The 27,583-nt window shown below is 36.7% G+C and overlaps 1 protein-coding gene across 5 annotated transcripts in view; it reads right to left on the bottom strand.

Annotated features, from left to right (window-relative positions):
- Positions 1-27,583, bottom strand: part of MAP2 (microtubule associated protein 2) — a 290,513-nt gene that overhangs the window by 82,549 nt on the left and 180,381 nt on the right. For all 5 annotated transcript variants that reach the window (XM_081260559.1, XM_081260555.1, XM_081260556.1 and 2 more), the window contains exon 4: positions 21,635-21,712. The gene's annotated coding sequence lies outside the window, so the exon portion shown is untranslated. The remainder of the gene's footprint in view (positions 1-21,634; positions 21,713-27,583) is intronic.

The following is a 27,583-nucleotide window of genomic DNA, read 5'->3' as shown; positions in this document are numbered from 1 at the left end:
GAAAGATAAAACATGCAAAGAATAAATTCCACTAGAATAGCAGATATGCAATTGAGAAATAAGAAAGAATAAAATATTATCAATGCAGTAAACCATCAAACTTCTAAAATGAATAAGAGAGGAAGAAATAACAGAATATCCACAACAATCAGAAGAAAAATAACAAAATGACAAGAACATAGCTTTCAATGTTAACTCTGAATGTAAATGGTCTTCATTCTCTAATTAAAAGATGCAAACTGGTCTAATTAAAAGACCAATAATATTCTGTTGGGAGTCTCCCCAGCTCCAAAGAGTAACCTCCCCATCCCCCGAGAAGAGCCATCCAATGGTGAGCCCTGCTAACTCACATGATCCTTACCCACCAATCAGAAAGCACCCCATGCCAACTGTCAAACCATTCTGTCATAACTGTCAAACCACCCGGGGCTCTATAAATATGCAGAGCTGTTCCTCAATAAACGGGCATTTTCTCCAACAACGAGCCTTGTTCATTCTTTCCTATTCTAAGAGAAATATTCTTCTAGAAGAAACTCACCTCATCTGAAAATATAGACATAGACTGAAAATGAAAGAATAAAAATGATATTCCAAGCAAATAGAATCTGAAAACAAGAAGGATTAGCTTTATCTATATTTGACAAAATACTTTAAAACAAGAGACAAAGAAGGTCACAGTTTATTGATCAAGAGAAAAATTTATTCAGTAAAATATAATGATTAGAAATATATGTACAGGGCTGGGGTTGTGGCTCAGTGGTAGCACGCTTGCTTACCATGCGTGAGGCAATGGGTTCGATTCTCAGCATCACATACAAATAAATAAAATAAAAGTCTATCAATGACAAAAATAAATAAATAAATAAATGTACATAATGTTGGCATACCCAATTTATAAAAGAAACACTACTACACATAATAGGAGAGATGGGATCCAAAGCATAATAATGGGTAACTTCCATAACACACTCTCACAAGTATCAAGATGCCCCCCAAAATCAACAAAGAAACATCAGAATAAATTATGCTCTAGATCAAATGGATCTGACATTATAGATTATTCCATCTAACATCAGCAAACATTTTGATAAATGCACAAAAATTCAACATCCCTTCATGATAAAAGCCCTTAATAAATTAGGTATAGTAGGATCATGCCTCAATAATAAAGGCTCTTATAATAAATAAATATATAAATAAATACACAAGAAATAAAATATCATACAATACAGGATAAAGATGACAAACCCATAGCCAATCTCATGCTATATGGGGAGGAAACTAAAAGAATTTTCTCTAAGAGCAGGGACAGGTCAAATGTGTCCATTCTGACCATTCATATTCCATAAGTATAAGAAATTTTAGTAGAGCAATTAGGGAAGAGAAATAAAAAGTATAAAATAGGAAAGGAGGAAGTTAAATTATCTCTGTTTGCTTATATTTGCTTATACATAAAAATCCAAAACACTGTATCAAAAGACTATTGTTAGAACTAATAAACAAATTCATCAAAGTAGCACCATTCAAATTTAACAAACAAAAGTCAAGAGCTTTTCTGTATACCAATAATCAACTTGCTGAGAAAAGAATTCCATTCACAATAGCCACATAAAAGAAAAAAAATAAGAAAGAAAAAAAAAACCAAAACAAATAAAACCATAGGAATAAACCTAACCCAGAAGCTGAGAGACTTTTATAATGAAATTGTTAAAAACACTGAAAACAGAAACTGAAGACACTAGAAGATGGAGTGATTTCCCATGTTCATGGATTGGGAAAGTTAATATTACTAAAATGGCCATATTGCCAAAAGTGAGCTACAGATTCAGTGCAATTCCTGTCAAAATACCCAATATCATTTTTCACAGAACTGGAAAAAAATAATCCTAAAATTCCAAAGGAGGTAAAAAAAAACATAACAACAAAATAACAAGAACAACAAAATAAACACACACCAGAATAGCTAAAGCAATCTTGAGCAAGAAGAGCAATGCTGGAGGCATCACAACACCTGATTTCAAAATATGCTCCAAAGCCATAGTAACAAAAACAGCAATGGTATTGGCATAAAAACAGACACAAAGTCCAATGGAATAAAATAGAGGATCCAGAAATAAACCCACACATCTACAGCCATCTGATTCTTGACAAAGTTGCCAAAAACACACATTTTGGAGAAAAGACAGCCTCTTCAACAAATGGTGCTGGAAAAACTGGATATCCACACGTAAAAGACTTAACTAGATCCCTATTTCTTCCCCTGTACACAAGTCAATTTGAAATGGACCAAAGACTTTAACATAAGAGCAGAAACTAAAATTAGTAGATGAAAACATAGGGGAGACACTTCGAGATATAGGCATAGGCAATAATTTCATGTTAGGAATCCAACAGCTCAGGAAACAAGCAAAAATTGACAAATAGGAGTACATAAAATTAAAAAAAAAAAAAACTTCTGCATAGTACAGGAGACAATCATCAGAATGAAAAGAAAACCTACAGAAAGGGAAAAAATCCTTGCCAGATATTCAGCTGACACAGGATTGATATGAAAAAATATCAATATATGAAATATATGAAAAACTCAAAAAAGTCACCAACAATTTAATCAATAAATAGGTAAATGAGTTGAACAGACACTTTTCAAAAGAAGTACAAATGGTCAATACATATATGAAAAAATGCTGAGCATCTTTAGCCATCAGGGAAATACAAATCAAAACTACATTGAGATTCTATCTCACCTGAGTCAGAATGGCTATGATAAAACAAAACAAAAACAAAAAAGTACCAAGTGCTGGCAAATACATGGAGAAAAAAGAACCCTTGACCCTGTTGGTGGGAATGTTAATTAGTATAGCTACTATGGAAAAGAGTATGAAGGTGTCTCAGAAACTAAAAGTAGTATTACCATATGATTCATTGATCTCACTCTTAAGGAAATGAAGTCCGTAACCTGAACAAATCAAGTCATCATACAAAATAGATATTAGCACACCAGTCTTTACTGTGACACAATAGCCAAGTAATAGAATCAGCCTAAGGGTCCATTAACAGAGGAATGGATAAAGAAAATATGGAGTATTATTTTGTCCATAAAGAATGACATACTGTCATATTTAGGGAAACAAATGGAATTGGAGGACATCATGTTTGAATGAAATAAATCAGACACAAAATGACAAATATTATATGTTTTTTTCTCATATAGGGGAAACTGTTGTGGGGGAAATGAACTGAAATTAAAAAGGAATGCATAGGGACTGGGAAGGGGTCTGAGGTAGGGGACAAAAGACTCTTTGTTTTCCTTTAGGAGTTTTATAGTATCAGATTAATGTGTGTTCTTTAATAAAATCTGAGCTGGTTTTTCCTGATGTATATAAGGGTATAATTTTGTTCCTTTGTATGTGGATTTCCAGTTCCTTCAACACCATTCAATGAAGAGACTATCCTTTAACCACTGCATGAAACTTTATCAAAGGTCAGCTGACCATTTATATTGGTTTATTTCTATGTTCTTTATTTTGTTTCATTGATCATATATCTGGATTTATGTCAATACATATTATTTTAATTAAGGTCCTTATCTAAGACACTTTAGAATTGGGAAAAAATAATGAAATGAAACTTAACCCTTACATTAATACAGTCTACTTAATAAGCTTACTTTAACAAGCTACCTTATAATTAATATTTCTGTATTTGTTTCATCTAATTATCAACATTACAATCTATCTGCTTATTGAGAGAAAAGAATGTGATCATGTTTCATACTATTTTGACAGATATTAATCTTATTATTTTGAGTTCTATTTGTGGACCACTCATACATACATCAAGTTCAGAAAACCTCCTTTTCACTAAAATGTTCTGTTTCAGAGAATATTTTGCTGCTCTTCAATTTAGATAGAATTACTCTTGCTTGATTTTGTTCAGTGTGAGAACTATAAGGATCTTTGGGTGCCAATTTTTCTTTTTTCATATGTGACAGTGAGTTAGAGATGCACATGAGCCTGCTGGGGACTGCACTCACATGCAGTGACATGGAGGAAAATGCAAGGAAACAGAGATGGTTAAAATAATAGGAAGCCTGAATGACCAGAGATCTGGACCTTTCATTGAGATGCACTGATTTACAAATTAACGAGAATGTATGGTGTTTTCCTTTAAGATCCTTAACAACTCATTTATTATGCTTCCTAATATAGAAATCAATAAACATTTATACCAGGTTTACACCAGAAATTTTGTTAGGCACTAGAATACAATGATGGTTAAGATAAGGACTCTGACCACAAACAGTTCAAACTCTATTGAGGAAGACAAATGTATTTGAGAAATATGTTATAAGATAACACAGTAAATGCAATAATAAGAAAGTGAAATAGGTGGTACATGAATATAAACCTGGGAATCATACCTATGTAACAAGAAAAATACATAGATGCAAAATACTTACATTACATGTATTTTTAAAAATATACTAAAAAATGTACTCAACTACTGCAACTATGGGCAGTCCAAAATCTAGTTTTAAAAAAGTTTTGTATATATATAGTTGTTGTTGTTAGAGAAAGGTAAAATGTTAGCCATATAAAACTAAAGTATGAGTTATATAAAACAGAGCAAATCCTTTTCTTCCTTCCTTTTTCTTTTTGGATTTGGGGCAGGCTGTGTGCTAAGTTCTGCTGTGCTCACTGCTGACTCTAACTGTGACTCACAGGGATTCTGAGCAGACTTAAAAGCAGCCTTGTTCACTGCATCAGCTGTGGGCCAGAAAGGAAGCAGACAGAATCCTTATCATTTGGAATTCCTTCACAACTCAGGTCTGATCCAATTGGGTCAGCCTTCACATACAGTTTGACTTATCTCTTTGAACAGACATTTCTTTGTATGCCACATGAATTCTAAAAATAAGGTCAATTTTTATGGCTTGTAACTTGTGTTCTAAACAAACTTCTGTAGAGATCCGATGTGACATAAATTCATTAAACCCACCAGTCCTGACACGGATATAATTAGTTTAAACTTATGAGATATTAAAAAATCGAGCTGGCAAAAATATTCAACTAAGTATACAGCATAATTGATTTCTCTACAAAGACAAATATCCCAATCTTATATGTAAAAGCCTCAATGTAATAGAGATATAGATGTGACAATACTTTATGGTGGGCCTGTAGGCAAAAACAGTTCAATATAAAAACAGACCCATCTTCTGCAAATCAGGCAAATGGCACTTGACCAAGAGCATATAAAAAAGGATTTGGAATATGCATTAGACAGCTTTGTGTCATTTGTGACCAAAATACCTGACAAGAACAATTTAGAGGAGGGTAATTTTATCTTGGCTCATGGTTTCAGAGATTTAGTCCATGGAGGGCCAACTCCATTGCTCTAGACTCAAGTGAGCATCAAGGCAAAAATGGAGTTGGCTGACTATGAACTGAACCTCAGAAACGGTGAGAGCTCAAATAAACCTTTCCTCCTCTAAGTTGTTCTTGGTGGATATTTGGGTCACAGTGATAAAAAGCTAACACAATGATATTACTATACTTTTTCAGTTCCACTTGCTTTTAAAACAAAGTCTCCTTTAAAATTCTTAGCTTCCAGAAACAAGACTAACACTAATTGTAAGCAAATGCCAAAAAGGAATCCACATGCAGAAACCAAGAAGGCTTACGTGCTGCTTTCCAAGGCACCATAGCCGTCTGTTGTAGAAAAAGGTCTTTTTGACTGTTTTGGCCCTTTGCTCTTCATTCAGGAATTGATTACTACTGGATCTTTCCTAGAGTTCTGCTCACAATGGATTTAAATGACTCAAGCTTTGGCACCCCCTCACTGAAGTATTTGCTTTCGTGAATTCTAAATCTCTCTTTCAGAGACTACAACTGTCTCTGAATGAAACTGCCTGCTGGAGTAATTACCGAGCACATGGTACGACTGGAATCCTCAACATTCATTAAAAAATAGTGCAGGTGGGTAGAAAAGAGTAAAAAGAAAAAAAAATCACAAGAAATGATCAGGTTTAAGTAAATCATGGCACCGTGGGAGAAAGATCTGACAGATGCACTCAGAAGGAATCAGCCCCCAAGTTCAGCTGCCGTGTTTCCACTTGTCACTTCCCATTCTTCTCACACAGAAGGAAGCATCCATATGTCTTTCCTCATATAAGTATAGAAAAGGCCAGTTTTCTTAATTTTAAATGCTCTCTGCCACCAGGAGAATATGATTAAATTGCCAACAACTTTTTCAAAAGGAAAAAGAATTTTTTTTTTCTTTCAAGAGAAAAACCAGTGGTCATAAAGTGACTGTGAGGCGGTATTTTCACAAGAACCCTAACACTCCGTGGTCACAGGAGACTGGAACTTGGCAACAAGTTGTTTAGCAGATAGGCTGATTTAGTGGAATATTTAGCTGATAGAAAGTCTTTTATAGAACACTGATACAATATTCCATTCATGTAAAATAAGCAGATGCATAGCTCCCCTCCACGTGAATGCGAATGTTTATCATCATCTAAATATCGACAGAGCAAATGGAAATATGATGTGAAGCTTACACAGGACTACTTATGAATTCATTAAAACATCAAAATTAAATAATTTTGTAAAAGTACCAAATACTGTGGTGTTTTTGTTTCTCAATATTCCACCTTTACTTCATCATAAAAAGGCACATGTAGTTGGCCTGGTGGTGCATACCTGTAATCCCAGTAACTCCGGAGGCTGAGGCATAAGCATCATGAGTTCAAGGCCAGCCTCGGGAATTCGGTGAGGCCCTCAACAACTTAGCCAGACTTTGTCTCAAAATAAAAAATAACAAGGGTTGTGGATGTAACTAAGTGCTAAAGCAACCCTGGGTTCTATCCCCAGTATCCAAAAAAAAAAAAAAAAAAAAGGGCACATCTTTCTTCAGCTCAAAAAGCATTTTTATATTTTTATTTAACTGTCCCAATTCAACTTTTTTGAAAATATGAATTTTAGGCACTTATCAAAATACAAATATTTATTTTATTCCATAGCAAGTCTTTTTAAATCTATTAATCTATTCATTCCTTTAACAAAACTTACTGAAGAAAACCAAGAACAGGCCTTGGACATGCTGATAGCTACCATCATTTTGGACACAATAACTGTTTCTATAAGATGTATATTAAACAATATTTTATTTGTGTACTACTATAAGAATTACTGTGGCGAGCCAGCCTTGGGCTGTGTGTGTGAGTTATGTGCATTTGAGCACAGGAAGGGACTGGACTGATGGTGCTGCTCTGACTGGGCTCTGTGACAGACGTGTCCTTTCCTCTCGCTCTGCCTATGAGCCCACACAGCACCTGCGATGGGTGTGACTTTCCAAGATGTCAGTCAATCTGCTGACCCCAAGACATCACCAAGCCACCCCCTGAAACCCAATCCCTTGCCTTATTTGGGTGGAACTTTCTCGAATGTCTTTCCCCCAGTAAATAGGAGGGTTTCAGGCGTGCTCTCTCTCTTTTGCCTACCTCTCTGGCTTCCCTTGTAGGAGCTGTGGTCAAGGAGCCAACAAAGAAGCCCCAAAATGGTATTCCCTGTCTCTGTGTGGTTATTTAGTAGCCAGCTCAATTCACCTGGAGTGACCCTGACTCAGTCGCTTGTGGCAGCAAATTAACTTTGACAAAATGGTATGTCGAATACATGTACTATTTTAACATGTCACTAAAATTATAATTCAAAATTTTATCTCTGTCATATGACTGAGACCTATTTTTGCCACTGCTTAAACTATTTGATCCAAACAGTCAAATGTATTATTTTGTAGATAGACTTCCCCATTATAACCAATAGTACTAGCTATTTACCCATTTTTTTCCCCTTTTCTTTTTCCTAAACACTTAGGCAAAATACATTTCCTAGCAATTAGGTGTGGTCACATGACTTGAGTTTGGCCAAACAGTATGTGAATGGAAGCAATGAGATACACTACACTTCCAGGTTGGGCTCCTATACAATTCCATAGGCCTCTCCTTCATCTCTGCCCTTCCACCAGCAGGATGCAGACAATGATGGAACGAAGTCTCTGATGGAGAAGCTTGGATCCTGGTGGATTATGAGAAAGACAAATAACCTTCCAACCCAAGCACCCAGCCGGCACCAAACACCCAGAGGCACTGTGGAGCTAGCAGAAAGCAAGGCTATGACACATTTCTAGATCTATTTGTTACAGCAATTAGCTAATCCTAGCTAACATACTTGGTTCGAGGAAAAGTCTAATGAGATTTCTTTTTTTTTTAAAAAATGATGAGACTAAAAGAAGTAACAGGATTAAATGAAACACATTAAAGTAACTGTCCCTGATTTATTTCCTGCACAGCATATCCTGACAGCAACTAGAGCAGCCCGTGGGTGTAGGAGTGGGAGACGGTGAACTGGAGGAAAGACCATTTTCTGCCACTTTTCCTGAGGCAACAATGGTCCACTTTATGCTCTGACTACAACCCTTGCTGCTCTGCCACTGCAACTTCTTTTTAAAAGGACGTGTTTCTATCTTCCTCTTTCTCTCCCCCTCCCTAATCTCAACCTACCCTAATCTGTACCTTCCTAACCTCAGGGGAAATAGGATTACCTTCCTTCCCCACCAGGCAGAGTTATCTGTCCTGGAGCACTGACTCACCAAAGGAACAAGCAATTCAGATTTTAGGATTGGCACCAGAAGATCTAAGAAACAACTATCTCCCAGATTAACAAGTGAATTTCAACTCCAGATAGACAACACCTTGAATGTAGCCTTGGAATCACCTCTTTAAGAACCCCCTATTCGGGCTGGGGATGTGGCTCAAGAGGTAGCACGCTTGCCTGGCATGCGTGCGGCCCGGGTTCGATCCTCAGCACCACATACAAACAAAGATGTTGTGTCCACCGAAAACTAAAAAAAAAAAAAAAAAAAAAATAAGTATTAAAAAAAATTCTCTCTCTCTCTCTCTTAAAAACAAAACAAAAAAAAAAAAACAAAAAACAAACAAACAAACAAAAAAAAAACCCTGTTCCCCCTGATGGGAAGAATCACACCTGGGACAGGAGTCCCCTGGGTTTCTCCTTTGCTAGCAAAGCAATAAAGCTTCTTTTTTCTTTTCCTCAACACTTTGTCTTCATCATTGGATTAGATAAAGGACAAGAACTGAGCTTTTTAAAACACTAATGTCCTCTCTTCATGCCCCTCTGCTTTTCCAGTCTGGCTGGAGCAAAGATGGTCCCACCTAGGGCAGAACCCTTGGCTGGCCAAGGTGGGAATTGAATTTGCAATCACTTTCAAAGGATCTCAGGACACTTTCCTGAGGTGTAGAAAATAAAAGCCTTACAGGTGGTCAACTTTCTGTTTCCCCAGGCTCTCTTTATCTGCCCTCATTGTGGTTACTTTTCCTTAAAGAAACAGATGGCCTCAGCGTGGTGTTTCACCTCATCTGTTCTTTAATACAGTTTTTCCTTCTTCTAAAACTTTGTTTCATTAAAAATCTTCCCCATGTCTCACAGTACCAGCACATCCTTCCTTCTCTTACTTTCCCACTAGGGACATACTCTTTTTTCCTACCCCAAATAAATAACAAATAAACAAATAAACAACCACATACACACACACACACACATAAGAAATGACAAGAAAAGGATAGCCACCACCTTAAAACTCATTTTATGAATGTGTTCTCTCAGGGCTACAGCTCAACTTTTTTTTTCACCTCTTTACTTCCTCGTTTATGGATTATCTACTCACTCTTTTGATCCTTAGTGACTTAGTAACAATTACTAGTAGCAGTTTGTTAAATATTATTTTGTTTCAAATCTAATGATATGTGTGGTTCTGTAGGCACAAAAATGGAAAAGGACTTTTGAGGACTTTGCAAAACTGGGAAGAAGGACAGAGATGGAAATAATAACACCCCATGATAATTTTTCAGTTGTCTAAATGTTTCATTGTCTAGATACATTTAAAAGGCTATGGTTGCTGGATGCAGTGACACCTGCCTGTAATCCCAGCCATTCGGGAGGCTGAGGGAGGAGGCTTAGGTGGGAAGATCACAAGTTCAAAGCCAGCCTTGGCAACTAAACAAGGCCCTAAGCCACTTAGAGAGACCCTCTCTCAAAATATAAAAAGAGCTAGAGATGTGTCTTGGTGGTTAAGTACCCTTGGGTTCAATATCCCTGGTTTAAAAAAAAAAAAAAAAGATTACAGTTGCCTCTTATCACCCAAAGACAAAATTATACAATTTTTTAGTATGAAGAAAAAGCTTTCACAGAAACATTTGAATGGAACAGGCATAAGTCTTTAAAAAGTAGACAGGGGGACATGGATATTTAGGCAAGAGCAGCCGAATTAACAGAGGCAGTGGGGATAGGAGAAATACATGTCATCTAGGAGAAACAAGCAACAGGAATCTGCCAGTTAGAATGAGGGAAAGGCAATGGAATAGGTGGAGGGAGTGCAGATAGTCCAGGGACAGCTGCTGCTTTGTGCCCTGTCTTGAAGGGTCTTGAATGAATCTGGAGTTTTATACTATAGGAAATTTTTAAGTAGGAAAGAGAAATGATCTTGTTAGGTCAGTCAGCCATGAACAGGTGGGTAGGGAAGGACCATAAAGGGCAGCAACTTGCAGGGAGTCCATAGGTCACAGGACTGAAGATAATAGAGAACTTTATCAAAGCAGGCCAGAAGAGAACCCGTTACCAGGCAACTCGAACACCAGCTTGGGAGGAAGGAAGCTAAGCCATAGCACTCTCTGCTCCAGAGATTTTCAAAACAAAATTGGTAGGAAAGTGGATTTTATTCCAAGGCATCTTTGGGGAAAGAAGGAAAATAACTTCATTGTTTCAAAGGTTTCCCTCTCCAAATGCCCTAGAGGAAGAGAGCATTTAAAAGGGGGAAGGGCTGACAGAGGACAAAAGGCAGGCTTTGAACAGGCTTCACTTCTGGGAATTTCACAGGTTTTAACTTCTTCCGCAAAGTCAAAGTTAAAGACCCTCATTGTTATACAAAATTATATATAAGAGGTTATGAGGGGAATGGGATAACAAACATGGAGGGAAATGAATTACAGTAGATGGGGTAGAGAGAGAAGATGGGAGGGGAGGGGAGGGAGGATAGTAGAGGATAGGAAAGGTAGCAGAATACAACAGTCACTAATATGGCAGTATGTAAAAATGTGATGTGTAACCGATGTGATTCTGCAATCTGTATTTGGGGTAAAAATGGGAGTTCATAACCCACTTGATTCTAATGTATGAAATATGATATGTCAAGAGCTTTGTAATGTTGTGAACATCCAATAAATAAAAAAAAAAAAATTAAAAAAAAGTCAAAGGAAGCAAAACTCCCTGGGCCAGCATCTACCTATACCTTCCAATTTCAGAGTGGGGAGGCTTCCAAATTTAGTCTATCTCAAAGCCCAAAATCCTTTCAAAACCTCCCCTATATAAGGACCATGTTGACTTCCACCCCCAGGTGACCTTGTCAGCCTTCCTAGAACCTCAGAATTCTCCATCTTTTGAATAAATTTCTGCCTGCTACTGCATGCAACTCTAATGAAATTCTTCCTTCAAGATTACAAGAACTTGGTGGCTGAGAACTTCTGCAGCTCCTTTGGCCCTGTAGGCAGGTCTCACTGTGCTACAATATGATATGCTCAGAATTATATACTGACAAAATGGCTATAGTACCAAAAGTGTTATGTAGATTTAATACAATTCCTATTAAAATCCCAATGACATTCTTTATAGAACTAGAAAAAGCAATCATGAAATTCATTTGGAAAAATAAGAGACCTAGAATAGCTAAAGCAATCTTTAGCAAGAACAGTGAAGCAAGAGGCATCACAATACCCGAGCTTAAACTATACTACAGAGCAATAGTAACAAAAATGGCATGGTGTTGGCACCAAAATACCCATATAGACCAGTGGTACAAAATAGAAGGCACAGAGAAAACCCACATAAATATGGTTATCTCATACTAGACAAAGGTGCCAAAAACATACATTGAAAAAAAGATAGCCTCTTCAACCAATGGTGCTAGGAAAACTGGAAATCCATATGCAGCAAAATGAAATTAAACCCCTATCTCTCACCATGCACAAAACTCAACTCAAAGTGGATCAATGACCTAAGGATTAGACCAGAGACCTTGTGCCTACTAGAAGAAAAAGTAGGCCCAAATCTTCATCATGTCGGATTAGGCCCCAATTTCCTTAATAAGACTCCTATAGAGCAAGAAATAAAATCAATTAAAATAGATATAGAATAGAATAGAATCAATAAATGGTATGGATTCAAACTAAAAAATTTTTCAGCAAATGACACAATCAAGAACATGAAGAGAGAGCCTACAGAATGGGAGAAAATTTTTACCACATGTGCCTCAGGTAGAACACTAATCAAAAACTTCACACCAAAAAAACAAATAACCCAATCAATAAATGGGCTAAGGAGCTGAACAGACACTTCTCAGAAGAAGATATACATTCAATCAACAAATGTATGAAAAAATGTTCAACATCTCTGGTAATTAGGGAAATACAAATCAAAATTGCTCTAAGATTTCATCTTATGCCAGTCAGAATGGCAGCTATCAAGACTACAAACAATAGGTGTTAGAGAGGATGTGGGGACAAACTCATACATTGCTGGTGGGACTGCAAATTGGTGCAACCACTCTGGAAAGTAGTATGTATGGAGATTCCTCAGAAAACTTGGAATGGAACCACCATTTGACCCAGCTATCCCACTCCTTGGTTCATAACTAAAGGACTTAAAATCAGCATATTACAGTGATACAGCCACATCAATTCACAATAGGTAAACTATGGAACCAACCTAGGTGCCCTTCAATAGATGAATGAGTAAAGCAACTGTGGTACATATACACAATGGAATGTTACTCAGCCTTAAAGAATGAAATTATGGCATTTTCAGGTAAATGGATGGAACTCAAGAATATCATGCTAAATGAAATAAGCCAATCCCCAGAAATCAAAGGCCAAATGTTTTCTCTGATAAAAAGATGCTGATTCCTGGCGGGTGTGGGGGGGGGGAGATGAAGGAACTTTGGATTGTGCAGAGGGCAGTGAGGAGATGCATGGTGGTGGGGATGGGAAGAATGATTTAATGAGACAGACATTATTACCCTGTATACATGATTATACTACTGGTGTGACTCAGCACCATGTACAGCCAGAGGAATGAGAAGTTGTGCTCCGTTTGTGTATAATGTGTCAAAATGCATTATACTGTCATGTATAACTAATTAGAACAAATTTTTAAAAATGAAAAAAGAATAAAACAAAAAGAATTATATAGTAACAGCAGAGAGGAGCATCTGCTTATTTTAAAAAATCAGGAAAAGATAAACTATCAAGGCCAAAATAAAGTTGAAGCAAATGTACTGGAGGTCTGGGCTAAGGAAGTAGGAATGAGAGACGATGGCTCAGCCTTTTGACACTTCAGAACTCAGTGCCTGGCCAAATTGAGGAATGAAAGAAAAGATTAAAAACATCCTTAGATTTTACTTGGATATCTTGATAGACAACAATGGAAATACATGAGAGTTTGGCAACCAGAAATCTTGCTGAAAGCTTGGTCCTTGTTCGGATGCCAATCCAGCTTACTGCTTTGCTAGAAAAGGAGAAACACAGGGGACTCCTGTCCCAAAGGCTGTGATTCTGCCCATCAGCAGGAACAGGGGATATTTAAAGAGGTGATTCAGAAGAAAAAAATGAGATTGGGGAGAGATCAGGAAGAAGAAGCTCAGGGAAAAGAAGATCAGAGAGGAGAAGATCAGGGAGGAGAAGGTTGGGAAAAAGAAAAAAAAAACATGTAAGTTTCAAAGTGACAATGATACAGTCAAAGCATCAAGTAAACCTCTGTTACCGGAAGAGCACAGAGGGAAAGCAATCGATTCTGTTTGGAACATGTGGAATTTGTTAGGTTGACTGAGGTACATCTGGATGAGTTGGTCCAGGGAACATAAGAAAAGTGGCACTTGGTCGTGGAAGAGGTGGAGCTGAAGATAGAGACTTTGTAGTTATTATTAATGTACTAACTGATGTACTGATAAACTAATCATTTATTAGTCAAGGAAGTAGCACGTACTTGTTCTTTCTTTTACTTAAATTAATATATATATACATATACACATGTATATATCTATATATACACACACACACATATATACACACATATATATGTATATGTGTGTGTGTGTGTGTGTGTGTATATATATATATATATTTTTTTTTTTTTTCTGGATGCAGTGGTGCACGCCTCTAATCCTGGTGGCTTGGGAGGCTGAGGCAGGAGGATCGCAAGTTCAAAGCCAGCCTCGGCAACAGCAAGGCACTAAACAACTCAGTGAGATCCTGTCTCTAAATAAAATACAAAATAGGGCTGAGGATATGGCTCAATGGTCAAGTGCTCCTGAGTTCAATCCCCAGTACCAAAAAAAAAAAAAAAAATAGTAGTTGTAGACGAATACAATACCTTTATTTTATTTATTTATCTTTATGTGGTGCTGAGAATTGAACCCAGGACTTCACAGGTGCTAAGTAAGCACTCTACCACTGAGCTGCAACCCCAATCCCTACTTATTTTCTCTTTATCCTTCTTGACTTACCAGGTCCTTCTCTGTAATAACATCCTTGGATCAAGTTAGGTATGGCTCCTCCTTCCATACCTTGATTTTTCTGTTTCTTTGCTCTCTTACAAAGTGACTGTGAAGGTCCCCAAGGCTTTTGCTAGTTTTGCCAATATCTTCTTCCCATGGACCCTTTATTTCTAACATTTCACATACTAAATATGTACATGATTCCTGAGTCTATAATTCCAGTCCTGACCATTACCCTTAGCTCCAAATTTCTTTTCCACTAAATTTCTACTCGTCACCACATTTTGAAGATATAAATCCATGTCAGTGATGTCAATTTCCAATTTTGTTTTGCTTCAGAATTGACTGCCTAATCCATTCTGCATACCTTTGCCAGGGTAATCCAGCTTCATAAATGAAATCTGATCATATAGTTTGCTTGTTCAGAAACCTGGTTGCCTACAAACAACCTGTTTAACAAAAAGTACAAACTCCTCATTTTGGCTTTGCAAGTCCTCCATGCTTTTATTCCATTTTTTTTTCCCTCCTGGCTCAAATAATTTTCCTACTCTACAAAACCCATAAGCAACAGAACCTTGCTCTTTCTTTCAGCCCATGTTACAATTTCCTGCCTCTATACAATTCCCGTTTGATTTTACATGCTTTGTAGAACTGAGGCTGAAATGTGAACAGGGTAGAAATCGAAATGCATCTTCATGACTAGGTGAAAAGATCACTGCCTGCTTCTCCACATGTTCTTTTATCTCTTATGAAAAGGTGATGAATTCAAGGAAAAGCATATATTTCAGTGAGATTCTGTGCTAAGCAGGTATTATGCTGAGGTAGATCATGACCCTTGAAAAAAACCACTTCTTGGTTTATTTGGGGCGCATTTGTTCTTTGTCAGTAGTAGAAGCCTGAGGGGCTAAAGCGGTCAAGTCAATCACAGTGCTGCAGAGAAAATGGCCACTTGCTTCCCTACGATGGAGTCAGGGCCACAGGACAGTAGCTAGATGGTCTGTTTGCAAAATTCCTCATATCGTACTCTCACCCAGTGAAAACTGGTTTCAGTTACCATAGTACTGTGTGTGGAGATGGGATCCTCAACTTGTGATCTCATTTGTGCTAAATTTTGTAGAAACTCTATCTCTGGAATTCTCTGTATTGAAATGATGAGTTGGGCCAGGCACAGTGGGACACACCTGTAATTCCAGCAACATGGGAGGCTGAGACAGGAGGATCCCAAATTCAAAGCCAGCTTTAGCAAATTAGTGAGACCCTAAGCATCTTAGTGAGACCCTGTCTCACAATAGAAAAAAAAAAATTAAAAAGGGCTGGAGATGTGGTTAAATGGTTAGGTGCCCCTGGGTTCAATGCCCAGTACCAAAAACAAAAAGAAATGCTGAGTCGGTTCCAGGCATGCACGTAGACACACACACAGACACACTTGCCCACCTCCCACTAAGCCGCCTATTTCAGGGACAGGAATATACCTCACAATAGGCTTTATTTTCATAGGAACATGCATTGGGCTAAAGATGGAATCCAAACTTTGCACCTGAAGTGCTCCTCAAGCTGCTGCTTCTGTTTCCAAATTTGTCTAGGATGGTCACTTTGATCTTTATCTATTCTCTTTGCTTGTGACTCCTTTAATATTGGAAAGTGCTAACTTCTGTCCTATGGGGCAAGGAAAGAGTAAACAAGACTTTCATGGAATTCTAGATGGCCTCAAACAGTTTCAGAACACAAACCAAGGTACAGCAAAGACTCTGAATCAGCCTGGTGGTTGGGCTTTCATGACCTGGCAATGGTAAGATATATATGTCTATGTGAATCATCAGGGGACATGGCAATTGTCAATGAAAGAGCACTTTGTGGAAGGTCAGAGTAAGGAAGCAAATAAGCTGTATTGTGATGTTTTAAATGGCTGTTGAGGGTGTTAGTTTACTCAAAGGTGTAGGATACTGGCAAATATATATATTTATAAAATATATAGATATAGATAGATATATAGATATAGATATATAAAATCTGGCTATTTCAAAGGTCATAACCTATTTCTCAAAAAGTTCAGATAACTAAAAATTGATATAAAAATACTTATAAAACTGGCCCTGGTGGGTAAGCAAATTGGCAAGTCCTGCTTGTGACAACAATAATAGGGAAATTCAGTCTTTATATAAATAAACACAAAACAATATAAACCTCATTTCCTTATCAAGTTTCTCAGCTTCAGTTATTTTGCTATAGTAACAAAAATGTTCTACTAAAAGTTACTTTAGGAAGCATATAATAGTCTTCCCTCTTTTTGTTTGAGCAAAAAGTAGATTTCTATTAATTTTGACCCTTTCTCCAAATTGACTGAGACAAAGCTGCTGCTATTGACTTCCAAATTTCTTTCTGAATAAAAACATCTAGCAAGATTTGACTACTAGGGTTTTGAACAATATTGCACAAAAATCTTGTACAAATTTGTACAATCTTGTACCAAAGCTTCCCTTTTTAAATAACTAATACAGCTAACAAAAAAATGAATTGCATAATAATGATGTGTAGACCATCATTTTTTCCCTTCCTTTCTTTTTTTTTTCTTTTAAATTCAAAGCATTAGAAAAAGTGCTTGTCAGCATAAAATGTTTTGTTTTCCTACTTCTATTTGGCCAAACTGTTTAAAGACAAGATTTTAATAGCAATAACCTCCTAATAAGAGTTAGAACCTTTGGCAGCAGGTGGTGCCCACCTCTACCTACAGAATTCCAGCCCAAAAAATCTGCTCAGAATTGCTGAAAAATCAATAGAATGTGCTTATGACTCAGCCTGTTAAGTAGGAGGGCTGTTGTTGTTATTTTAACTCCTGTCAGCACATGTGGGCATTTCTCCCTTTTGAGGTCTCTATTTAGCCAGGAGAGATCCCTCTTTAAAACTTCACCTGCAATAGGTTCTTGATCACAACAGCAGAATAGTTTGGGGCCTGGGTAGACTGCCTGGCCAGCTAATAGTACACAGAGAAGAGGTTTTCACAAGAGCACATCTGATATCCTAATTTACCAGTAGAACTGAATTTCAGAATGATTAATCTGCCTGTAGCATGCTTTAGAATGCTTAATCTGCCACGGACCAGAGCTCAGTGCTGATGAGGTGTTCATCAGTATGAGTCAAGGTGCTCATGAGTCAGAGGGGTGATGAAAATACCAGGCTTTCATTCTCTTTTTCTTGGCTGATATTGTGTGTATTGTGGTCGTACTGCTTGTTTTTCTCTTGCCAAGTGTTCTCAACAATATAAACAGTCATCAAGTGCTGCTCCTAAGAATATTGAAAACAAAACAAAACAGACAAAAAGCTACCCTATTTTACAAAGCAATTGTTTTAAAGGATAAACTTCAATCATCTACAAATGATGAAAATAAATCTATTCTGAAGATAAAGTAAAATCTACACAATGTTGGGTTGTGGCAAATCTTAGCATTATTAGTGAGTTACAAGGCTGCACGATATAATAAATACTTTCATATTTTCTGCTCTTCAAATGATTTTTTTTCATGTCCTTATATCTACTTTCTTTCTAATTTGTCTATGTGGATTTCTTTCTTTCATTTTTTTTTTGTAGTGTAAGTTACAATTCAAGATTATAAATCAGCAATATAAAGCCCGCCCTTCCTTCCTTCCTTCCTTCCTTCCTTCCTTCCTTCCTTCCTTCCTTCCTTCCTTCCTTCTCTCTCTCTCTCTCTCTCTCTCTCTCTCTCTCTCTCTCTCTCTCTTATTCTTTCATGGATTGAACTCAGGGGCATTTAACCACCAAGCCACATCCCCAGCCCTTTTTATGTTTTATTTTCAGACAGTCTGCCAAGTTGCTGAAGCTTGCTTTGAACTTTTGATCCTCCTACCTCAGCCTCCAAATTTCTGGGATTACAGGTGTGCTCCACCACGCTCAGGTATAAAGCCTTTCATGATGCTATAAAGTCCTGCCTCAAAAACAATGGAGTGCTTTGGCATTCCAGAAGTGATGATGGGTTCCGTTAAGACAAAGTAAGGGAATCCTTAGAAGGTCAACACTGACGGGTATCAAGGGTACTGTCTGTGCAAAGCATCTACCTCTACCTCTGAGCAGTAACCCTTGCATACTTAGTCATTCCTTCAACAAGTGAGGATTCACCAGGATGGATAATGGCTGGAGATGATGGTGACCCAGTTCAGAACATGAGTGGTTCCTGCGTTCAGCAGGAAGAGATGATATTAAGAAGTAGAACATGCCAGGGAAGTAGAATATGCCAGTTTGTATAGCACCTTGTTGGCCACAGTAGAATATGGGCTTTATTCTACAACAGGTAGCCATTGGTGAATTTTGAATATAAATATCATATCAATTGATTAAGATTTTTTTTAAAAAAGATCACTCTGACTTATATATGGACAATAGACTACAGAAGAGTAAGATTGAGTGCAGGGGATACTATTATAGTATTAAAAGGGAGAGAGGCAATGGGTTTGAATGATATAGGTGGAGATGATGAAACATGATCTTGACAGGTATGAGCTTGGTACAGTAATGATTTATTATGAGGCTTAAAGAGATTAAAATAATATGCTCCTAATAGGTTGGTGAAGCTGGTGAAAAATCATTTTTCAGAGCCATTAACCACTGCACTACAATATTTAAAAGGAGTTTTAATGAGAAAAAAATGGTAATTTATTAGTTACCAAGACTCAAACTTTAGATACATAGATCATCCTTCATATTTAGAATGACATGTATTATATTGCAATTATTCAATTCTGAATTTGGCACAATAAGGTAATTAGCAGTATTAGCAACTGAGTGCAAAGGACTTTATTTACCAAGCATTTTCACTCCTATTACTCCAGTCAGTTTAATATAACTGCCATGGTTAGGTGATATCAAAGATAATCATGTGTAACAATGCTAAGATAACTGCAAAATAAAAATATCTACTTAAATGGTTATATTTGCAGTATCACTGAATGAACCTTTATGTTTCCCATTAGCCTGCTTTCTCATTTTAGGTAGATATTGTGTCTTCCTTGCTTTTTAAACATCATTCCCAATGTGCATGAAAGGATTTCAATAAATACTGGTAGAATAAATTAAATTTCCACTTATGTGTCAACAGATTTTAGAATTAAGTGCTATGTTAGGAAAACAAAATTGAAAAAGACTTTTTTTAAACTTCTCCCATGGTTTTTAAGGAGAATAAAAGCAATTCACATGAGCCCCCCAAAGTATTTTTCTTTTAAGTATCTTAGAATTTTGGAGGTAGTATATACATTATGGTAATAGTCAGTATTTCATCTCTGGGGAAATAACAGATTTCAATTATTATGTTATGGCAAAACAGTGAAAACCATGGGTCCCATTAGACTAGTAAAATCCTTATAAGTCAATAAAAAAAAACATTTTTCCATTTTTGGGAAAAAGAAACCAACAACTAAGCAAGACTGGTATGATATCATAGATGAAAAACTTTGGATTCCTCATACATAAACCCCAAACAGGCTTTGCAAGTCATACTTACACTATTTCAGCATTTAATTTTTAAAATGCTACAAAATATTTAGAAATAATAATGCCGAGCATCAGAAGATTAAAATATTGAAATGAGTCAACTGTGTAATACTAAGAATGAGCGAGTCAGACCTTCATGTATCAATATGGGTGGATCTAAATACAATGGGGGTGAAGGCAAGGTGCAGAAGAACATCTACAGCTTGGTGCCATTTATAGGCACTTTTAGGACATAAATAAGTATGACCTTTGGTTCATACACAAGTCACAGAAATATAAAAACACTTAAGAAAGTCTCAGTATCTTTAACACTGTGAAACTTCTTAGAAAGAAGGGAAGGATGATAAAAGAAAGTAAGGAGCTGGGCATGGTAGCACACACCTGTAATCCTAGGGACTCAGAAAGCTGAGATAAGAGGATCTCAAGTTCAAGGCCAATCTGGGCAATTTAGCAAGGCTCTAGCTATTCAGTTAGCATTTGTTTAATTCAGATGGCAGGTATTTATTTTTAAAATGTCATTCAATTTTTAATATGTTGCTTTGAAAATTTTCTTTCTTAAAAAAAGCAATAAAGAAATAAAAACAAAAAACATTTCTGTAGCTAATTTAAGATTGTATATTGAGTGCTTCTAATAAAAGACAAATTACATTAAAATATATTTCATGGCATGAGAAATCATTCATTTGTAATATTTTTGTAATTTTATTCTGATTTATCATAAGGATTTCGAGTTTAAAGAAAGATGAAAATAAAGTGTCTGCTTGTAAAATGACCTTAAATGTTCCTTTATTTACTTGTGAAATAATTGTCTATGTGACAAGTACAAATATAAGAATTTGCATTCTATGCATTTACTGCACATTCAGCAAATGCTCTCTAGTTTTTTCTTCCATAAATTCAGATAGAACTGCATGCCCCTAATGCATAAAATGGGCATGATCCCTGTAACTAACTCATAGGACTGTTGGAAGGAATAAATGAATTAAATTATGTAAAGAAAGTATGTAGAAACATGCTTGGTGTGTAGTAGGTGCTGAGGTGTGATTGGCTAGTGAAACATAGCAGAGATCTTTTCATTCTGAATTAGTTTAAACTCTATGAAGTGTTATCATAATGATTAAGTCAGTTAGCTATAGAATTAATAAATGTATTTCTCCCTTACCAAAATGAATTGATATTTACTTAAAGATTTTTTAAAAAATGATACTAGGAATTGAACCCAGGGACACTGTACCATTGAGCTACATCTGCCTCTCCTCCCTCTCCTCCTTCCTTTTTTAAAATTTTGAGACAGGGTCTCCTTAAGTTGCTGAAAGTCTTGCTCAATTGCCCAGGCTGGCCTCCAACTTGGAGTCCTTCTGTCTCAGCCTCCCACTAAGATTACCAAGGTGTGCCATTGTGCCTGGTTTATTTAAAGAATTTTTTTTTTTTTTTTAAGAAACAAGTTAGCAAAGGTTATTTTTCACAGTTTTGGGTAACTCATTTGTAGTAGAGAAAGTAAGGTCTTACCTATTCAAGAAAGTGGTAAGATAGTCAAGTTTGTTATGTTGTGTCCTCAAAAGGTTGATAATATGTTCTGGCTTCTTTCTGTTTAAAAAAAATAGAAAAAAAATAGAAAGTTAATAATTTAATCCCTGATACACATGCAATGATTATATCCTATAACTCAATATAAAATTGAACTCCTTCAATTCAACTTTTTATATCAGGTAAGTGTGAGACTACTACTAGATGGATTTTATGATGGTTCTTAATAGTCCTCATATGTTGAGTATTTATAACTTGATAGGTACTATCTCAGATGCCTGAGATTAAAACACTGAAAATACGAACTGGTCCATGCTTTATCTCACCTTTAGCTTAACTTCAATGATGCTTCATAAGTACTAAATCCAAGGAAGAGTAGATTTCTAAATTGTTTTCAGCTAGCAAACATCAGGCAATTGTACTCTCTCTGGAGATAATATATTTGTCTTGATAAATCTTTGTTTAATTATATCCAGTAAATTTTAAAGGACTGGGACCTTTAGCTCAGTCTGTATTGATGCTATCCAGCACAGGGTGGAGAGAAATTATTCAACAACTTATTAAATTTTCTCTATTGATTACTAAACTTATTTTGACACTCAGAATCCTAAAAGTCCTTTTGCATTAGTAAGTTCTCCTTAGAAATACCACCTAGAGCCATACAGAATACTTCTCATTGAAGTGGTACCTAGAAATAAACAGAATTAACTAGAGGGCACTAGGCTTATTTTCTGTCTCATAAACCACTCAGGTTTAGTCATTGAATCTGCAGGGAAGACCAGAAAGACTGATTAAAAAGCTGAGGCCCATTTTGAAGTCCGGCTCTTATACAATAGAGGTATCTAAATAAATCTGTGTATTTTGAGAGCCTTTAGGCCCTGACTGGACTGTATTACATGCTCAAGGAAAATGTTACTCTAACCATAAAGCACTGAGACTAAAACTGTGATAGCTACTAACTCTTCTTTGAGCCCAAGCAGAAAATGCAAACTTGGAAAGACAGATAAAGATGGCTCAGTTCTTCTCTATGATTCTTTAAAGAGCAATGTAAGCCTGGCATGGTGGCACACACCTGTAATCACAGTGACTTAGGAAAGTGAGGCAGGAAGATTGCAACTTTGAGTCCAGTCTCAGCAATTTAGTAAGACCCTATTTCAAATAAATAAATAAATAAATAAATAGGGCTAGGAATGGAGCACAGTGGAAGAGTGCCTGTGGGGTTCAATCCCCAGTACCAAAAACAAAAACAAACAAACAAACAAAAAAACGCAATGAAAATAAAGGTATTTATTTAAAAGCAACAAATGTCGACTGGGCCAGGTTCTACATTAAGTGCTTTTACATGTATTGCTCATTTAATCTGTGAGCATTCACATACAATGTGGAGCAACAAGCGAGTCTATAAAGTTGGAAAGGTTTAACAGTTATGTAAACATAAAAAAAATCCTGTAGGTAAGAAGACACATGGTAGAATTCTCCATTCCCTATAATAATTTGACATATATATTTATTTATTTTGTTTTGGTACTGGAGATTGAACTCAGGGGCACTTAGCTACTGAGCCACATCCCCAGCCCTATTTTGTATTTTGTTTAGAGACAGGGTCTCACTGAGTTGCTAAGTGCCTTGCCATTGCTGAGGTGGCTTTAAACTCACGATCCTCCTGTCAGGCTCCTGAAGCCCCTGGGATTACAGGCTTGCGCCACTGTGCCTGGCAATAGTTCGATAATTATTTTAGCAAGAAATGTTTGACTGCTGAAATCTTTGCATACAGTTTCTTTTCCCCTTTAATCCTCAATATTTCTTGATTTTGGGATATATACATGTAAGATTGTCACATAGAGTTTAAATAAACAATAATTTAGGGACATTTAAAAATATTTTAAGGATAGATAGTTTTTGCATTGGCTTTTTCTTGCTAAGATCAAGTTACCTGATAAGAACAATGTAGAGGAGGAAAATTTTATTTGGGCTCAGGGTTTTACAGGTTCAGTGCATGGACAACAGACTCCATTACTTAAGACTGAGGTGAGGAAGAAATGCATAACAGAACCCCCTGGTGGAAGAAAGCCGCTCAGCTCAAGGCAAATGGGAAGCAGAGAAGGAGAGCCATCCCGGGAGCCAGGGACAAATTATAACACCCAGAGCATGCCCCCAGTGATCTACTTCCTCCAGTCAGGACACAAACCTCTACCACCAAGTACAGTAGACCTTTCAAATTATTAATCTGTCAGCACAGGAACCTGTAATCTCAGTGACTTGGAAGCCTGAGACTGAAAGATTATAAGTTTGAGGCAAGACTCAGCAATTTAATAGGATCCTCAGCAATTTAGTGAGATCCTGTCTTAAAATATAAATAAATAAAATGCAGTAGGATTGTGGCTTGGTGGTAAAGTGTCCTTAGGTTTAATCCCCAGTATAAAAACAAAGAAAACAAACAATAAAAACAACAACAACAAAAAAAAAACTATCAAATATATTAACCCACTGATGAGTTTGCAGCTCTCATAATCTAAAATCACTTCTCTTCTGAATATTCTTGCATTGCCTAACATGACTTTTTTGGAAGAAACCTCATATCTAAACCATAGCAGTTTTCATTACAAGAAAATTAAACTTTGTAGGTTGATTTTAGAACAAAAATAAAATGGTAAACCAGCATTGACCCTTGTTCAGATAGAGCCTTTGGATATTTAATAAATACTGAAGCAAATATCATACTTTATCTTTTCTTTCTTTTATTTTGTTTTTTGTACCAGGGATTGAACCCAGGGGCACTTAACCACTGAGCCACATCTCCAGCACCGACCTTCCCCACAATGTTTTTTTGTATTTTATTTACAGACAGGGTCTCACAGAGTTGCTTAGGGCCTCACTAAATTGCTGAGGCTGGCTTTGAACTCACGATTCTCCTGACTCAGCCTTCCAAACTGCCAGGATTACAGGAACATGCCATCATGACTGGATATTTCTTCTTTAAATTCCATGTTTTCCTTAAATGCTTAAAAGATGGGCTGGGGTTGTGGCTCAGAAGTAGAACACTTGCCTAGCACGTGTGGGGCCCTGGGTTCGATCCTCAGCACCACATAAAAATAAATGAATGGAATAAAGGTATTGTATCCAACTAAAAAAATTAATAAAAAATACTTAAAAGATTATGTTTTTGTTATTTTCAAGCAAGCATACATGTATATGAATAAGTGGGCAATTATATGTTATAACTGTGTGCTTGTGTATATGTGACCCTAGTAAAAATAAGGAGAGAAAAAGAAATTTTATGAAGTAGGGATTAGCAAAGTATGGCCCATGAACTAAATCTTTTATGTCACTGCCTATTTTTCTAAGCACAATGCTATTATCACAGAGCCCTGCCATTTATTTCGGTGTTGGTTAGAGCTGTTTTGATGATATATTGCCAGAGCTGAGTATTTGTGACAGAGATGGCATGGCTGGAAAATCTCAAATAGTTACTATCCAGCCCTTTAATTAAACTTTGTCTAACATACCTGATATCAAAGATCATGCTCATTTGAGTAATATTGAAAGAAATGATTTTTTTTTGAAAATTCTGTCTTGTAGTCTTTTCAAAAATTTAACTGATTAGTTATATATGAATGGAAGTGATATTGCAGCTCTAAACACCTACCAGTCAATTTCACCTCACAGGAGTTGGAAAATTGCCGGATGCAGTGGCACAAGCCTGTAATCCCAGTGACTCAGGAGAGGCAAGAGAATCCCAAGTTTGATGCCAGACTCAGCAAATTAGCCAAACCTTATCTCTAATTTTTTAAAAATTTAAAGGGCTGATGATGTAGCTCAGTGATAGAGTACCCCTGGGTTAAATCTTCAGTAACCCTGCCAACACACACACACACACACACACACACACACACACACACACACAAGGGAAATTACTGGTCAAAGCATGTGATGATTATTAGAAGTCAGTACCCATTCATCATAAAAAATTGCCCTCCAGAATCTTGATTTTTATGGGGGTTTCGTTTGTTTGTTATAAAATGAAAATGACTACTTTTTTTCCCTTAAACTTTATTTCCTGAGAAAGAGATAAATGCCATCTGGGATTCATTTTAAAAAGCAATTTACGAACAGTTCCATAAGTTACATAAAATTGAATAGTCATTTTAAATTAACATAATGCAGTTATTCCATATCCAAAGGACTAAATCACTTTAACATAGCTTGTGTTATGAGTATTATTTGGCACAGTTTTAGTATTAGATACAATGCATAGAGTGGCCGCTACATCCCTAAAATAATATGAACAGATATTTATAGAGCTTTCATTGTGTGTGCCAATGTTTTTAGCACATACATATTACTTTATTTATTCCTCACTATCAGCCTCTATTATTATCCCTAGTTTACACATGAGAATACAGGCCAATATAAATGTGTCCATCCCAGCAACTACCAAGTATCCAAACCTTTTAACTATTTAGCACCTCTTAATAGATGCTGAAAATCTGTTTCAGGTCTTCAGCTCTGATTTAAGATACTTTCAGGATAAAGGCTTGGGGCTCCCCTGGGAAGCATTATTTCATCAAAGGCAACTTTCAATCTACCAGAAATACTTACTAAGCACATTTATTATTCAGCCCTTTAGGCTTCTTGGACAAATTGAAATTTACTCAGCTGTGGTTCTGCCCTTTTCTTCATTATTGCTCTCAGGTGACTTATGCCACTTTGCAGAAACTCTGAGGGCTGGATATAAATACTGTAGAGAATCATGACTCTCTCAACTCCTGTCAAAGTCAGTTGCTAAACACATTTAAGAGCTAGCCTGCCCAAGATAGAGAAGAGGATCTATATTGTGCATTGGCATCAAAAAGAAAGTGCAGCTGGACATGATGATGCATACCTGTAATCCCAGCAACTCAGGAGGCAGAGGCAGGAGGATCACAAATTGAAGGTTAGTGTGGGCGATTTAGTGAGACCCTATCTCAAAATAATAGAAAAGGCTGCTCAGTGGTAGAGCACCTCTGGGCTCAACCCCCAGTGTCTACCACACACACAGAGCAAAACAAAGAACTCAAAATAGATAAAACACCTACTCGGCTATAAACAAAATCACCTTCTATCAGATGATTGCTCAGATAAATGGATGTGCTTTGCAATGCTCTGAGGCAGTGTATGTTTGGCTATGGGCGTTATTTACATGTGAGTTATATGCCACCTAGAGCATCGAAGGGAGAATGATAAATTAGTACAGAGTTTCAGAATCTCATGAAAAAAAAAATAATGCCAAGATGCAGTTTTCTTAGCTGATGTCAGAAATCATATTTCATCAAATAGCTAAGTCACCAACATAAAATATTCCCTGGATTGCTGAACCAAAGTATACCCTTCATTTGCCTTTGAAACACATTCTAGTCATTTAATTTCATGGTTTTTTTTTTTTTTTTTGGTACTAGGGAGTGAACTCAGAGGCACTCAACCACTGAGCCACATCCCCAGCCCTATTTTTGTATTATATTTAGAGACAGGGTTTCACTGTGTTGTTTAGCAGCCTCACTTTTGCTGAGGCTGGCTTTGAATTTTCGATCCTCCTGTTTCAGCCTCTGGAGCCGCTGGGAATACAGGCATGCACTACTGTGCCTGGCTAATTTCATGTTTTGATACTTTGTCAGATAAATAAAACACTGAGTGTATGAAATTACTGGAATCCCTAATGATGTTTCTGGAAGCTCAGCCTAACCGCAGAGAGGTGCTTTAGGATATTGGATCAGCTGTCAAACATCCACCATTGTGTGTGTTTGACCCCTTCTACCTCCTGTGATCATGTAATTAAGTACACTTGTCCAGCATAACCTGATTCCAGCTACTGAGAATTGCATTGCTAATACAATTGGGAAAATATCTATTATCATATTGGTCTTTAAGTAGAAGCACAGCTGCCTACGTAGCCAT

This window comes from Spermophilus citellus (genome assembly GCF_964194105.1).
Source record: "Spermophilus citellus genome assembly, chromosome: 11".
NCBI classification, from domain to species: Eukaryota; Metazoa; Chordata; class Mammalia; order Rodentia; family Sciuridae; genus Spermophilus; species Spermophilus citellus.
This window is presented reverse-complemented; position numbering and strand designations above follow the sequence as displayed.